The 16,756-nt window shown below is 49.2% G+C and overlaps 1 protein-coding gene and 1 long non-coding RNA gene across 6 annotated transcripts in view; one reads left to right on the forward strand and one right to left on the reverse strand.

Moving 5' to 3' along the window:
* Positions 1 to 3,541: 3,541 nt before the first annotated feature.
* On the reverse strand, positions 3,542 to 5,305 carry LOC134420072 (uncharacterized). Its single transcript, XR_010028234.1, has 2 exons — positions 5,235 to 5,305; positions 3,542 to 3,967 (listed from the first exon to the last, which is right to left on the reverse strand). It is a non-coding gene; the product is annotated as an uncharacterized LOC134420072 (long non-coding RNA).
* Positions 5,008 to 16,756, forward strand: part of SYNE2 (spectrin repeat containing nuclear envelope protein 2) — a 177,352-nt gene continuing 165,603 nt past the window's right edge. For 3 of the 5 annotated variants that reach the window (XM_063159769.1, XM_063159771.1, XM_063159773.1), the window contains exon 1: positions 5,016 to 5,064. The gene's annotated coding sequence lies outside the window, so the exon portion shown is untranslated. Of the gene's footprint in view, positions 5,065 to 12,635; positions 12,784 to 16,756 lie in introns of those variants that run through there. The other 2 variants (XM_063159774.1, XM_063159770.1) reach the window with 2 other exon arrangements.

The following is a 16,756-nucleotide window of genomic DNA, read 5'->3' on the forward strand; positions in this document are numbered from 1 at the left end:
TTATGAGGGATGGGTCATGGAAGAGATAAAGAACACTGCTCCACCTGGTTTCAACACATGGTGACAGAATACATACTCCTGGTTACATCTTGCATTGCAACCTAAGACAACCTGCAATCCAAAAATCCCCACTAAGATGGAACTGAGGCTTAGGGATGATCACCTTAAAATTTTAATTTTCAGGGTGAAACCTGAAGTTCCATTTCTCTGGGGTGGAAACCTTTATTCATGCAGCATGCCTGCCTTAAAAATGGAGCAAAATGAGCCCTGCACAGTTCAGATGGCAGATGCCTGTCCTCAGGAGACTAACCTGGGATGTGCCTCTGTATCAGCAGAACCCAGTGCCTTAGCTCTGAAAAATTTGGGAGCTCACACCAGCACTGTTCACTTTAAGACAGTAAACACCTCCCTAATGCAATCCTGTATAGTAAGATGTAAGTGCATGGTTCTGGCTCCTGGATGCTGCCATAAGGTTCAGGTACTAATCTCTAAGTGTAGAAATCTTCAGTTCATCCTGTTTTAGCCACAGGAACCACAATCCACAGGCAAAATCAAGGGAAAAAGAGAACTGAAGAAAAGGTGAGGATTTCTTCTTTGAGAAGAGTAGATTTGCTAATTATGGATGTATTCCAGGAGATTTCCTACAGATTTGCTGCGACTTAAGTGTTATTAACCTGTTTTTCTCTTTTGGAACCGTGCTCCTCCATCCTAAAATTAGCTGGTGACCTAACAGAGCATTCAAGCATGGGCACCTTTAACCATCCAAGTGTTTCCACTGACTTCAGCAGAAGCAGCTGGGTGCTGGAGGCAGCGTCGGCGCCCCGCGATCGGCTGGAGCCTCTTACATGCCAGGGACAGTGTCAAACCCAGAGCTTAGATCACATGGGAGGGGAACAGGGAGCATTTCTAACATGATTACTGTCAGATTTCCTTTTATGTTTTCCAGAGGAAAATAGTATGCAAATGTGGCACGTGCCTGCGTGGATTCAACCTTCCTTTCCTCCTTTTTGATCTCTCTAATTCTGACAAACAAGCTGGCTGTGACTGCTGAAGGGAAACTCTCTCTCCCCAAGGTGTTGGGCCACGGGCATTTTTGGAGGGGCACAGTGGGTTTAGGCAGAGCCCTGTTTTACTGCTTCTGGCTACACTTTCCCACTCCAGCACTCTTCCTGCAGTTGCACCTCAGTGGAGACAAGGTGAATTGTGTCTGGGAATTGAGCCAGGGTAAAAATAACTGAGGAGGGGAGGGTGCTGCTTTTTTTATGCAGTTTCCTGGTCTGTTTGACAACACAACAGCACAAAGAGCTGCACCAGCACAACAGAGGGAGCATAACCTGACTGGTCCATCAAATCGCTGCCACCAACAATGGTGCCTGCAAAACTGCAGCTGTATTTCCTCGGTGTTGCTCCACCAGCAGAGTGGAAGGTCCTTTGGAAAATCCAAAGGTGAGTTTCTACTCTCACCCCTTCTTCCCCTTTCCCAGTTGTCTCTCCTGCAAGGGATGGTGTGAGCAGAGAGCAGCTGGGCACAGAGGCTGATGTTTCTGGCACAGTGCTGATCCCTTGTTTTCTTGCTTAATGTTCCTTTCCCAGCTCCAGCCTCTGCTGTGCATTCCTGTCCCTGTGCTAGATCCTGCTGCCCCCTCTGTTGTGCTGACATACCTCTTTGTGTGGCCACGCCACAATCAAACCCTGGGAGCAATCCAGATCAAAACAAAGTATTCTTCTTCAGGGCTAACTTTCATCTGGTTCCCAGCTCCGGCACGCACACCGTGCCAGCACGGCACAGGGGGTTGCACACAGGGGAAAGAGGAGGGTCACTAAGCCAAAGGTTTCTCCTGGCAGACTGCAGGGCAAACATAACTTGGAGTATCCAAACAAAATTAGTTTACACAGCCATCACAATCATTCAGAGTGAACACTTTATCCAGACTGGGGCTGGGATTTGGGGACATTTGATCTTCCTCCAATGCTGGAATCTAGACATGCAAATTCTGCATTATGGAAGGAATATCCTACCATGAAGCTCATGCTGTTGATCCCTGTGGGAACTATGGACCAACCTTCCAATTATGATTGGAAAAGAGTTCTGAGATCATTGAGTCCAACTGTTAACACAGCACCATGACATTCACCACTAAACCAAGTCCCCAGGTACTGCATAAACATCTCATTTGAACACTTCAGGGATGGAGATTGCACCACTTCCCTGGGCATCCTGTTCCAATGCCTCACAACCCTTTCAGTACAGAAATTTTTCCTAATATCCAGTGCAAACTTCCCCTGGTACAACTCCAGGTGGTTTCCTCTCGTCCTATTGCTTGTTCCCTGGGAGCAGAGCCTGATCCCCACCTGGCTACAGCCTCCTGTCAGGGAGCTGTAGAGAGTGGTAAGGTCTCCTGAGTCTCCTTTTCTCCAGGCTAAACACCCTCAGATCACTCAGCTGCTCCTCATTAGACTTGTGCTCCAGCCTCTCAATGTCTGTCATGTAGTGAGGGGCCCAAACCTGAACCCAGGACCTGAGGTGTGGCCTCACCAGTGCCCAGCACAGGGGGACAATCACTGCCTGGATGCCTTGTGCAAGAAACATTCAGCTCTGTGGCTGGGCCATTCTGGGTGGTGTGGGAAGGTGGTGAGGCAAGCATCACTGCTGAACTGATCAAACCCTCTTTCAGGAGGGAATTTCATGGGAATTGTGAGGGCTCCTCATCCTCACTGCAGTTATATTCATCACTGCCTGACAGTGCTGCTCTCTAGGGCTTTTCCCCAGGGCCCTGTGCATCCATCCAGAGAGCTCATTCTGGACAGCCACAGACAGCAGGCAAGAGCCCTGCTCTCACAGCTTCCAGACCTTCACCTTCCACAGAGCCTGACTGTGTCAGCCACTTGCTCTCCTTGCTGGCAGCACCCATGTACCTGTCAAAGCAGTTACAATCTGAGCACAGGGCCTTAGCAGCTCCTAGCTGGAAGGCTGTGTGGAAAAAGAGATGAAAGCTTATTTTCAGTGTCAGTCCAAGTAATCAACAGCCTGAAGATTTGGATATAAAATAGGCATATATGACTTAACTCTACCTTTGTGTCCCACACCTTTTTTATGGAATTACTGTTTAATTGCTCATGTTAAACCTGTCCAACAATACCAGTTTGTGTTACCTAGTGTCATATCTTCAAAGTGCTTTACAAGCAAGTTATGAAATGTGTAATTTGAGTGGAAACAAGCACCTTGGGCTGGGACCTGTGCTGTGTTTGACACAGCCTGGCATGCCTGCAGTGCTGGGTATGCTGGGATGAGGAGCTCTGTGATTCATGGCAGGGTGAAGTCAGTGAGAAGAACATGGAGAGATAATGTGGGATGGTGTTCTCCAAGGCATAAAAGATCAAGGATCCATGAGATTTTTTCTGGTGAATTTCATAGCATGCACAAGAGTCTCAAGTGATCAACAGGGGCCTTGAAATAACTCTTCAAGTACTGCAGCTTGGGTTTGATATTGCATCTTCTCTCTTTCCTCTAGCACAAGAAAACTGACAGTCAAAAGTCATAAATGAGTCAGAAATGTTTGTTTCACTTTGACGATGTGCATTACAGTGGCCATAACACAGGAATTAGGAAACCACAGCACAGCCCAAAGGCCTTTGCCTTCAGCTGTGTCTATGGAGCACCAGATAGCTGTGTCACTATACAAACAGTAATTAATCCTCAATAAAACAAGTAAAAAAAGTACACAAAGAACTATCACGGGTTAGTTTGTTGCCAGGACGGCAACAAAGCATGAATTGGACCAGTTGTTTGCCAAGGCAGGGCAGTCAAGTAGTAGCCAGCTTTGATTGTTGCTTCTGCAAGTCAGTGCTTCTCAGGCTCCAGCTGAAATGACACTGAAAGGTGCAGGATTCGCTTTTGGCTGGAAAAGAAAAAATTTCCTCACAGAAAATCAAGGCTCCAAATCTTGCAGAATTTCTTTAGGCAGACCTGTGGGTATAAAGAGAAGCTTGAGTAAGCAGGTACATTTGGCTTTGTAGCCTTCAAATACAGGACCTCACTCACTTCTCTCTTTTAAGGTGGTTGATGTTTTACCAGCACAGACTGAGGAGAAGCCCAATGTATTGACACTGGCAGGAAGTGGCTTTTGGAAAGTTACATTTCCTTTGAATAGCTGGCTGACCTCTGGGTGTGTAAAGCACAGCTTAATCCCAATATTTGTATCTTCTCACTTTGTGAAGTCTACAGCCAAAAGATATCCAGTATCAAATAGAACAAATCTAAGGAATTCCTTCCTTTTCCTCCTCCACAAGCCCTCCTCTGAGTTCTAAAAAAGACCCCAACTTATGTTTACATAACTGGCCTGCATCTGCCTTCCAGAGTTCTGGCAGGGCATGGCCAGATGATGCTGTCCCTAAACTCGAGGAAAGTCTGAATCTGGAAGAGAGGGGTAAATGGGTCATACCTGGGGTCTGCAACTGAGGTGAGGAGAACTCAGCTTGGGGAGGGCTGTGCAGAAACTGGAGAGGTCTCTAATGATCTTCTAAATTTGATTTAGGGGTGCTGCACGTCTGTGACAAAGTATTTTATTTTTATCTATCACCTGTAACCCCAAACGTTCCCAGACCAGAAAACGCTTCCTACAGCACACAGATTTTCTTGCTTCCAGCACAAGTCCTCACTCTGAAGCACACGGACACAGAGCGCCCGTGGCCCTGCCCGGCAGCTCACGAGGGGCGGGATGAGCAGCGCCGGGAGGGAAAACACCGGGGAACCCCGCAGCCGAAGCCAAGGCCGGTGAGGGCGGGCGGGCGCGGGGAGCCGGGGCTGTCCCCTCCTCGGGCCGTGCCGGGGTGTCCCGGGGCGGGGGGCGCTCCCGGCGGGGAGGCGGGGCCGGGCCGGGCCGGGCCGGGCTGCGGGGGCCGCGGCCGCGCCGCCCTCCGGCCCGCGGGCGGGGAGCGCGCTCGTTCGCTGGCAGCGGCCGGGGCGGGGAGCGGCCGGTCCGTCCTTCCTCCTCCTCCTCCTCCTCGCTCCCGCCCTCGGCACCGCCACCCGCGCCCGCCGCCGATGCCGGGACTGCGCCCGCGGTGAGTCTGCCCCGCCGGGACCCGCCCGCGGGAAGTTGCGGCGCGGCCCCGGCTGCGCCTTTGTGCGGGAGCGGCGGCGCTGCCCGCCCGGTCCGGCCCCGGCCCCCATGCCCCGGCCCGCCGGTGCCGCCGCCCCGCGCCGCTGCCCGCGCCCTCCGCCGCGCCGGTACCTGCCGCTCTTTGTTCCCCGCCGCCGCCGCCGCCTTTGTTCCCTCGGTGCCGGCTGCACCTTCGGCACCGCCCGCGCCCCCCGCGGGACATCGCTGCGCGGGGGCGCGGATGGAGAGACCGCGCTCCCGGAGCGCGTCCCCCCCATCCCAGCGCGGCAAAACCGGGAAAAGGGGAAAGCACCGCGGCGGGGCAGCGGCGGGAGTTCGCCGGGCTTGGCGGGGGGAGCGCGGCGGGCTCGGCCGGCGGCGGGAGCGGGCTCGGAGCGAGCTTGGAGCAGGCTTGGAGCAGGCTTGGAGCGAGCTCCCGCCCCCGCGGTCCTGCCCTGCCCTCCGGAGCGGGGGCCGCGCTGCCGGACGAGCTCCGGCCGGAGCCGGCTTGTCCCGCGGCGGGGGAGCACGCAGGGGTGCGGGCAGGTGACCGGCGCTTCCCCGGGGAGCCGGGGGTACCGCTGGGATCGTTGCTATCTCTGGGATTGTGTGTTTGGAAACTGATCGTGCAAACTTACTCAGACGAAGTTCTCGGGAAAAGGGAGCGGCTGCTCTTCTGGGAGGGCCGCAGGAGGCAGCGGCATCTCCCTGCGCTGTGTTTTATTGCCGCTGCTGCTGCCCCGGTGAAGCGCTGCCCGCTGAGGAATCGCGCGCTCTGTGATTCCCGCTGCACATGGGCTCCTTTCTCTTTCCCGCCTCGCTGCCAGCCTCCCTCCTGCCTTCCCTCCCTTCCTCCCGTCTTTCCAGGGCTCCTGGCAGCCGCCTGCTGCCTCTCGGAGCAGTTTTTACGGATCTGTGTTATTCCAGCCCACGGGATGCCGCACGTGGGGCTTACTGACTGTAACTTGGGGCTGACTTAGTATCAGGTGCTCTGTGTGTGTGTTTGTGGATTTAGGGGAAAACTCCTTGTCTTCCTTTCACCTCCAGAAGTAAACCTGGGCTCAGTCTGAATCGTTCTGAATCAAACTGAATCGCTCCTCTCTGTTTCTCCTGAGAGCTGCTGGAGGCATCAGGAAGTAGAGCAGGTGCACCCTCCTCAAGTTACTGGGAATCTACAGAGAGTAAACTTGGAGCAAGTTTTAGAGTTTCTCGCAGCCTTTGTCATGTCTGGGACTGTGTGCTCCTCATGCCTCTGCTTTCCTCTCTCCCTGTGTCTTGCCTGTCCTCTCCCCTTCTTTCTGTGCTTCCTGAGTTTTCCTCCCTCTCAGCTCACAGGGTGATGTGCCCTTGCAGGACAGACAGACAGACAAAGACGTAAGTGCCACGTGCAGCATCCTGGCTCGTTATTGTGACTGTTGGCCAAGCGAGCAGAGCCGTAGCTTGGCGGGCACTTGTGTTTACATCTCTGTGTGAAATGCAATTCCCGCAGAAGCAACGCGCGGCTGCTGGCGCCTGCTTCGCTGTGTCACGGTCTTCAGCCGCTCCTGGGGTGGCTCCATAGCTCTGAGAAGGAGCGGAGCGGGGTGGTAGCTGCTAACTCTGCTCACAATAACCGTGTCTGCACACTCGGCCGCCTCTCGCTGAAATCAGGGCAGCCTAAATAATTGATTTCCGAGGCAGAAGGCAGCGTGTCACAGCAAGAGAGGATGGGGTGGTGTGAAGTGAGCAGGAGGTGGCAGGGGAGAGGAAGCCCTGGCCTCTGCAGGTGGTGGAAGTGGGGATGAGTTGAAGAGAGAGGGATGGGTGGTGACACTGGAATTTGGAGGTGAAACACCACCAGTGACCACAATAACATGCCACTGCACACATCAGTACATGGTGACAATGTTTGGGCCCCCCTCGTGTGAAATGCTGTACAAACACCTATTCAGAAGTGTGTAAATTAATATTCGTTCTTCCCTTCTTGCTAATAAATGGTAATAAATGATAATTACCTTTTTACCTGAGTTTTCTATTAAAACATGTAATAAAGTTCCTTTATTTAAACAATTCCTTACAAATACCCTCAGAAAACTCTATGTTAAGTGCTGCTGATATCATAGAGTGCTAAGATTTGAGCATGGTGGTTTAAGAGGGGCAAAGGAACTGTACTTTAATGTTCCTTGGGGGTTCCTTCCAACTCGGGATGTTACATGATTTTGGGTATTCTAAGAAATGAGCTAATCTTTCTCCTATTAAATCTGACTAAAAGTTCAGTAAAGTAACTGAGAATTTTGTTGGCGTCAGTAGCACTTGACCAGTCCTGTAGTGTGCCAGCTATTTTTTATTTATTTGTCAGGCAAAGATTTTAAGCAGAGACACAATGAAGTAATTCAAGGAGCATTGTGCATTGCTGGCTAATGATCTAATAGCTTGAAAATGCTTTATCTCCCTAGCTGCTAATTTTAAGTTTTATGTTGAAAGAGAAAGTAAGAAAAAAAACACCCAACCAGTTACTGTTTGTTTCTTTGCAGTTTTTATCTGTGTCTTTTATGTTACTCCTCGTGATATGTTTTGGGAAAGATTGCTTGCATGCTTTGGGAGAAAATTACATTGTTTTAGGGGACAAATGGGTGACATTTAGCCCATTTATTGAGTTAATCATGCATGTTGTAAAACCCTTTTACTAGTAATTATTCCATAAACAGCGAGTTCAGCTCTGCTCCGTTTCCTCAACATCTGAATATAGAAAGGAACTAAAGACAAAGTCCCAGAGCGGCTATGAAGAAGGCCAGCTTGGGAGATCAGGTATAAAGAGCCTCATTCATTTGGTTTATCTGTAGTACAGGGATATGCCCTTACTCCATGAATCATCTCCTGACATCTGTTTGCAGCGCTGTTTTCTTAGCAACTGCGGCTCTGTTTTAGATCCGGGCTCTCAATGGCCGGGTTTGTGCCGAAAGATGCGAAGAGACAATCCAAGCTCTTCCTAGTGAAGCTGTGCCTTTCAGCCCATTTAGCCAATTTATTTTCTTCCCTGAGGCACAATAAATACCGGTTTTAAAAGTCTACCAGCTGAGATGCTTTTTCTGTGTCGGTGCAGAGATGCTTATCTGTTGCTTACCACAACTGAAGTGTTTCCCCAACTCGATCTGGCAGCGTGGGAGAGGATGGCCATGGGCTGTGTCCTGTTGCAGGGATGAGCTCTGTGTGCACCACGCTTGCTCTACCTTTCCTGCAGGTTTTTTTGAGCTGTTGTGGTACTTCTAGGTGTGGGAGAGGATGTGTTCTTGAAGGAATGCTCCCAGTGATGGCAGGGACCCACTCCTAGCAAACATGCCTGTTGGAACAAGTAGCTGGATTAGGCAGTGGGATTATACACAATGTGGAGTGTGGAGCACTGCATGAGTAATGCTTTGGGATTGATCCATAAGCTGTGAATAAAGGGAAGGTGACATTTCATACACCTCTCATCTAATCTTGCCTTGCTTGAGTTTCATCCCTGGACGGTTTGGGTGGGGGACTCCTGTAACTGAGGCAGAGGTGGCCACATAGACACTGGCAGAGCAGGCTGAGCTGATTTTGCTATTTTTGCTCTCTAGAGGAGGAATCAAGACCTGACTTGGGTCAGAGGGAGTTTTTTATTTCAGCTGGTGTGGATGAATTGGTCAGGAATGTAAATGGATGGGAGTAGAAGTGGAATATCCATGTTAAGGAAGAGGCAACGTTCACTCCACTCTCTTCGTGCCAACATGCAGTTCCTGCAGGAGGAGCAGGAGTTTATACCTGCGGTAGAACATATAGCTGCTGGACTATGAATCATAAAATACAGCTTATGTTATCCCACAGGACATGAATTTGACTGCCTTACACTTCCTGGACTGACTTGCATCCTGCAGAGCATGAAGGGTGCCCAGTAGCAAGCAGTCACTGTGAAGGATGAATGTATTTTGGCTAGGGATAATGCTGAGAGGGGAGAGACCCCTCTTGTTTGGAGCATTTTCTTTGCAAAAGGACTGCAGACTAAATACTGCTGCTGAATACTGGCCAGCTTCCTGCCACCTTCATGGATCACACACAGCTCCTGGTGTTGGTGAGGGTACAAAGAAGACAACCTCTGTAGATCACCTAAGTGACAGAACTCACAGCAGGAGATGGAAGAATCTGCTCCTGTGGAGGTGCAGAGGGACCAGGACAGGGACAGAAGAGGGAATGGGGCTAAAACTGTTTAGCCCAGCTTGTGTGCACAGCAGAAAGCTGTGTGAGGGAAAGAGCTGGTGTAGAACAGGCTGTTATCTCCCCACAGGAGGGCAAATGGGATGGGGCATTGACTCCAGGCATAAGTTTGGTCTCGTAGGGAGGCATGTTTGCTTTCTAACCTTCCTGCAGCCTGCTGATAACTCCCTGCACAATGCAGCTGCACAGATTGGCTTGAGAGGTTTTAAAGGAACTGCTGACCCTGGTACAAGCAATACTGTTTGTGACCAGGGATGAGGCAGAAGAGAAAAGAATGGCATTAGTTATCTGAGCGTTAAGACTTAGGCTGCAAGTTCTATCAAAGGAAATGGCAATTAAGACAGAAAACAAAGCACTTGCAATTACTTTTGTGGAAGTGCAGGGAGGAGGCAGAAATGTGGGGTTTGCAGGAAAAAGTTTTCTGAATCTTCTGGGTTATTGGTTGCCAGGAGAAAGACCAGGAGTTGGTGAATGGTGGAGCAAAAGGTTTAAGCAGAGAGGGGAAGGAATACACTGGGTACCCCTTGGTCTGTGACACACAGCTTGTACATCCATCCATGAAGTGGTTGTAGAGACACCTGAGAAACTCTGTTCAATTTCCATTAGAGAACTCTGTGTTGTGTGGGCTTGTGTTGTTAATAACCAGCTAAATGATGCAGGGAAAGGAACGAAAGCTGACTCACAAGAAGCATGTCCAGCTTCTTGGAGGCTCTTGAATCGTGAGCAATGTGCAGCACTGCTTGCAGGAATATTTGGTGAAATATGCAAGTTAAGTAACTGAATGAAATTCTGCTAGCAAAGCCAGGCCCAATGGTGGAGGTGATTGTGTATCATCTAGTTACAAGGTGTTTCTGGGGGAAAGAGGCACAGAGCCTTGGAGGGTAACCTGAGGGGGTGCTGCTTTGTTTCCTTCCTTTCCCCCATCTTAAAAGGCCACAGTTCATCTTGCCAAACTCTATAACATAACTATCTGCACGAAAGACAGTTCTCCAGACTCCTTTCATAGTCACTGGAGAGGAGCACACGCTTTTGAGCCATGATTCATCCACACTGGGTTGGACATCTAAAAATACACTGGACAAACTGCCCTAAAAGTGCCTGTTCCTCTCCATTGTTTCTGCTGAGCTCAAACAAAGAGCACTTACAGAGGTTCTGCTCCTGTGGCTGTTTAGTGTCTGGAGAGCTGAATCTCGGCCAAAGTGTCTCATGTCCCAGCAGAGCATCTAGGAGGGCTCTGAGTGTCCTCATTTCCACCAGACTCAGTGTTGGTTGGGCAGTGTAAGGCATTTGGCTGTACCTGAGCCTGGGGAGCAGGCAGCAACATCCAGTTTAAATCCACCCTTCACCCCTGTCAGTCCCTGGACTCAGACAAGCTTTGGGCAGGACCTGACAATCTGCTCTAAGTAAGAGGCCGAAGGGGATTTGCAGAGCGGCGTTTTCAAGGTGGCACATCAGGTTAGTGCAGAGGTGGAAGCAGTGAGGACACTGTGGGCTCCCAGGGGTGTGCTCCTTCCCCTGCCCGAGCTCCTTGCAATCTGCTGCACTCCTGGAAGATGAGGCTGGCACTGGCTCTCAGTGGTGGACAGCACCTGGTAGGTACTCACTTCATCTGGCTGGAAACCTTCTGCAAAATTACATAGGCTCATCCTCCTTTCCCTGTCCTTTCTCTGGCAAAAATCCATAGTTCAGGCACAATGCTGAAGTATTGTACACCACTAGGCTGCTGAGTGTGACTGTGTGTGCTTTCAGTTGCAAGCACCTGAACCTTGGGGTGAATGTGCAACAGTTCAGTCTTGTCATGGCCCAGGATAGCAGGTGTGGCTGTTCCCTGGTGGCTGGGTGATGTGTGGAAACTCTTTAAACAGACACATCCACAGCATGCAAGAGATAAATCTAAATGCAAACCTCAGGGAGCCAGACCCTGGTCACCTCTGAGGTGTTGCCATCATTGTGTTACTTAGCAGTCTGGAAAAGCAATCACCAGCTCTTGTAGCAAAAGCTGTCTGTGGTGGTAAACCAGGTAGGCTAAGGGTAAAATTTCTCCTGTGTGGAGAACTAGCTTACAGTAGAAAGACTTCTTTTGCTAAGTGAGCTGAATGTCAAGGGAGAGACTTTGCTGAAGAAATTTGCTTGTGTAGCAGAGATACGAAGCACAGGCAGGTACTGAGTGTTAAATGGATCCTGTAAATGTCTGATTCTAGACAAATACCAGACTATTCTATTTTTTCTGATACCTGAGAAAGAATATGATAGCCATGAAATAGAAAGAACGTGTTGTCTGAGCCAGAATTTGATTCCTAAAGTTCTTCTTAGGGGGTCTGTGGGTGAACTCCAGGAGGTGAAACAGATTGCAATTTGACCCCAGGGAGAGCAACTGGGGAGAGGAGGGAAAGAGCAAATTATTAAATAAGAGCTGGGAGAAAAGCCAGTCTCCAAAAATAAACTTTAAAGATCAATTCCAGGTATTTCCTGGCATTGTCATCCTGTTTCTTCAACTGCTCAGCCTGTAACAAGTGGTTTCACAGTTAAGGCTGACAGGTTTAGGGTTGTTTGGGAGGCTTTTTTAAAAAGAAAAAAAAGAGTGTATGATAAACAGTTTGCAGTGTTGTTTCTTATGCAAAACTGGGTGGAATGCTGATGACGAAATACCCCTGGGATGGAGAAAGCAGAGCTTGTTATTGTAAGAGGGAATCAAGAGCAGGACTGGCTTTGTTTTGGAGAAGTGAAAAGTCTGAATTTTCTTCCCAATTACATGTCCAGGTCCCCTCAGGAGTTCCTCAGGGGGTGGAAGTGGGGATCTGTGCAATTCAGTGTGAGCAAACAGTGCTCCTGCAGAGCAGCTGTGCCATCCTGGTGCTGTAGGTAGCCTTGGAATGCCTTTACAGATAATGTAGGTGAGCGAAGGCATCACCTTTGCAAAGCTCAGAGGTGACTCTGAACATGTTTCTTCTTGCAAAAATTCTGCCAGAAGCCAGTCCAGGAGTTCACTGCTCTGAATGCCAGCATGTGGATTGTGAGGAAATTGAAGCATATCCTGTTCCAAGGGCTTGTGTAAGTGATCACACGCCATCTCCCTGCTGAGGTTTCATTCTGGACTGCCAGAGTAGTGTCCCTAAAAACTGTCCAGAGGCACAGACACACCTCAGTGGGCTGGAGCTGGCTGGGGCTGGGGCTGGCTCATGTCTTTCCTCACCTGCTTGGCCCGGGACAGGATGGAGCAGCAGCTCTGCTTGCGCAACACGGCCTCTGCTGCTTGACTGGGCTTGTCTGAAAGGAACTGTGGTGTCAGTAATGCTGCTCCCGTCTGCCAGGGAGATGCACGGGGCTCTCGGGCATCTCTCCTGGTTTGTCTGCGTTGTCAGAACTCCTGATTCTCAAAGAAAGCAGCCTGGACACCCCGTGGTTCATACTTGGATGTGAGGACTCTTGTCACCCTGAGTGTGCAGAAGTGGAATGCATGATATAAGTAAGGCATTCTTTAATCTGGGCTGCTTCTAATTTGGAGTGCTTGGCTTTGCAATTGCGCTTGTGTTTTATTTTTTTGTTTTGTATAGCAATAAGAGTTTATTCTAGCAGTTTACTGTGCAACACCAAGTTCTTTCTCTTGGGCTGTCTATGAGCCCTTTGGCTGTTTGGTCTTCTCTGGCATCAGCACTGGCAGGAATAACAGTGTTTGGCCAGGTTTTCACTGCACACCAGAAGTTACTCTACAAGCTAGAAACAATGCTATAAATCAGAGATGTACGTTTGTGGGTTTCTTTTCTTTCCCCTAAAGCAGCTAATTCCTTAAAAGCAAAGACAAAGATATTTTATTTGTCATAAATGGTAAAGTAAAGTAAAGCTTTTCTTAGTGGAGGAGGTCCTGCACAGTCTGTGTGGGAGATGCCACTGTCGAGGGGCCCCTTTTGTATGTGCAGAACCAGCCCAGGCATGTGAGCATGCAGGCTGTGCTTGTGGAAAGGCTGCTCTGCCCACAGACCTTGAAGTACGTGGGACAGAAGGCATAAAACAAACAAACAAACAAGACCCTGAACTATCACTTTGAAGAGAATTTTGAACTGAAAGAATTATAGGGACGTGAAAAACTCATTGTTTGGAGAGGCAGCCCCTCCAAGTGAAAGGAGAGGTGCTGGGGAAGCATAGTAGCTTGCATTGCTGTAGCCTTGATTGGACATGCTTGAGAGAAAAGCTGATGAATTCACAGCTGCCAGGCTAGGACATATCATTTAGATTGTAATTTGCCCTTCAAATTTGGCAAGCTTAATTTTCCATTTGCTTGACAAATCTCTCTTTTGTGTTTTTCTTCTGCCTGCGTAAAACAGTGAACACTGCTGGAGAGAACTACTTGCAGTAGATTCCTTTTCCCTGCTATATTTAGCTGTCACAACAAGTTTGTGATCCTTGCAAGAATACTGCCAAAAAGTAGATGGGTTTAGCTTGAGACATGCCCTTTCTCTTCTCTTTAGGCTCCCAAATCCACGGTGCAGTTGACTTTCCCCCCCTTTCCCGGCTCTGTTGTGCAAACATTGCTCTGCTGCTTCCAGGGATTCTGCTCAGTCACAAGTCCCTGCCTTAGTGGAAACTCCCGTGCGCGGATTGCCACTATCCCTAGTGGCTTTCTCTTTTCCTAACTTCCTAAAAGAGCTGGTTTCTGCTCTTCAGGAAGGTCTTTCTGAACAGTGTTAGGATTTAAGTTAGATACTCCAGGCCTTTTATTGCTTAGGAGAGCTTCACTCAACAGAATAATGGATTTGTTAACCATCTGATTGTTTCCTTTATTTGGGGAAAACGGGAATAGGGAAGGCAGTGGGAAGGAAACATTTGTATTCCTTCAAAGGCAGAATATTACTAGGAGCCTGTTTCTCATGAATATCCTGCCATTAATGCCAAGCAGGTGTAGTTGTTATATATTGCTATTTTAAATACCTTTACCATGTAAAGTGGTTCCAGCGTGCCTGTGAGTCTGTATTAAAACACTTTCAGTTGCAATTCAAGGGAGGGAAATAAGAGTAACAACTTACTGCAATGCTTCTTGCTTGGTTAGCGTGGGCAGTACAGGCCAGTCCGTTCCTATCAGGCGTGAGAGCCGTGACTCTGTGTGATTGCGGCCATTCCCGCCCCCTTCCCGTCCCTGCCCTACTGTACAGCCGGAGCCGGGCCAGGAAGCCGAGGAGGGGCTGTGGGAGCGGAGCCGTGCGCTGGGAACTGCCCAGCCCAAGGTCACAGGCCTGTCTGGGCCCCGCGGCGCTGCCCGGCCATGCTGCGCCCTTTCCCCTTCCCTCAGGAGGCCGGGCACGGCGTGGCCGCTCCGTGGCTGCGGCCTGAGCCCAGCCAGCCGGGGCAGGCGGCCAGTAGGGCTGTATGTGGTGAGAGAGGCTTGGAGGAGTGAAATGACAGCGATTGTTGTCTTGCTGCCCTGTGAAATGACAGCAATTTTGTCTTGCTGCCTGCGTTCCCAGTTAGCCCAGCTCCCAGTTAGCCCCGCATAGGAGGAGGTGCTGTTTGTGTGCTTAATGCAGTTCCCAGGTACAGCACGGATCTGGAGCCAGCCCGTGTTTTTGTGTTGTTTTTGTGATAATCCTTCCCCACAGCCCCGTTATCTGCGGGAAGCGGCCTTGGAGCTGCTCTGCCTGGCTGGGGAGTGCAAAAGCAGCTCCTGCTCTGGAAAAGTTTTTCCAGTCTGGGCTCACAGCAATAGATAAATGGCTTTTTGGACATGATTGGAGGTTTCTGGGCGTTGCACAGGTAGTTTTGGGCTGGGATGTGCTCATGGTTTTGTGTTTTGGAGCCCTTGACGTCGATCGAAGCATGAAGTCACCATGGTGTTTTTGGCTTCCTGCATAGCAGCGGACCCTGGGCTGATCAAGGTGTATGGCATCAGCCTCCTGAGCCTCCAGGCATTCAGCACTTCTCTTTTTTACCTTAACAGCTGTGATTTAAAGTCCTGAGCAGTTCTTGTGTTCATTGACAATATGGAAAATCTTGGAAACTAGTTGAAAACTGAATCGTTTCTGCAGTTTTAGTCAGTGTGCTTTGGCACTGCCTTCCCACTTGGGAACAGATAAATGTGAGATAGGCCCTTATTCTGAGGGCAAGTAATTGCATCGTGCTCCTCTGTGGGTCAACCTTTGTGACTGTGTGAACAAGGCTCAGCTCTGTTAATAAAAGCATTTCTCTGTGTGTGTTAACATCAGCATGGAGTTAGTGCAGTTTTCAAACTGTGTAATTGTACCAGGATGACTGATATATTACCACCCCCCCAAAAAGAGAAAAGGTCAAGAAAGACACTTAGCTAACAGTGTTTTAAAATTGATTAACACCATAAGAAGATCCATTGTGCTTCTGTAACAGGAACTGTTACTGATGTGTAAATCAAAGACAAACTAGCAACGTTTGCTGGCCTTAAAAATGGTGTGGCTTTTGTATACTCATGTGCTTCTCCTGGCTGATTTTCAAAAACTATAAATAGATCACTGGGAAGTCCCTGTATAACAAAAATGTGCTGCTGCTGCTTGTCATAAATAAACTTATAAGAGTTGCCTTGGTCTTGCAGCTCTTCTTTTTTGGAGGATTCCTTACTTGTCCACTTGGTTCCAGAGCATCAGGCCATATGAGACAAGATAATTTCTGTGGCAGTGGGGTGCAGCTTCATGTCCAGTTCTGAATCCCCTCAAGGTCTTATGTTCTCCAGGCTTGGTGTCTTGCAGATCTATCTAATGCTCTCTTGGCTTGGTCCTACCTGAGCAGAGCTGTTCAGTCTTTTCCAAGCTTTTGTCTTTTGGATTCCTTCATCTCCAGCTACTGATAGCATAGGAGTACCCAAGGTCAGGCTTATTTCAACTTTATCCCAGGCAATGCAGAGTCTCTCTGATGCCACATGCACTAATACCACTTATTAAAAGACTGGCTGATACCCGTCTGATGCTCTTGGGTGTTATGTAGGATCAGGAGGCTGTAGCCTCTTTTCTGTATCACCTTCAAAGGGATGGAAACCTAATGGAAGCCCTTTTCTTCCTCCAGGGAAGCACAGAGAATATGTCATTATTGCATATTGGATGCTAACAAATAATTATTTTTCTGCCAGACGTGGGGAAGTTGTCAGTTCCTCAAGAGAGGAAGTCAAGGCAGATGTGTCGATGCTGTCCTGATTTTTGCCATCCTGAGGAGTCTGGCTTTGAAGGGAGGGGGATCACCATGTTTTCTGTGTGATCACGTTCCAGTTGGGAGTGTGATACAATCTGAGATGGCCCAGAAGAACGATGTTGGCAAGCACTTTGAAAGTGGAAGGGATGAACTTCAATTTGGAGTAGGATCTTAAAAAAATGAGTGTTTAAACACAAAAGTGATAGACAATACATCTTTTAAACAGACCTTTCCCCCACCACTGAGTGAAAACATGGTGAAACCATTGTAAGTGAAGTCTTGAGGAGAAAGCAGGA

This window comes from Melospiza melodia, chromosome 6, assembly GCF_035770615.1.
Source record: "Melospiza melodia melodia isolate bMelMel2 chromosome 6, bMelMel2.pri, whole genome shotgun sequence".
In the NCBI taxonomy this organism is placed as follows: domain Eukaryota; kingdom Metazoa; phylum Chordata; class Aves; order Passeriformes; family Passerellidae; genus Melospiza; species Melospiza melodia.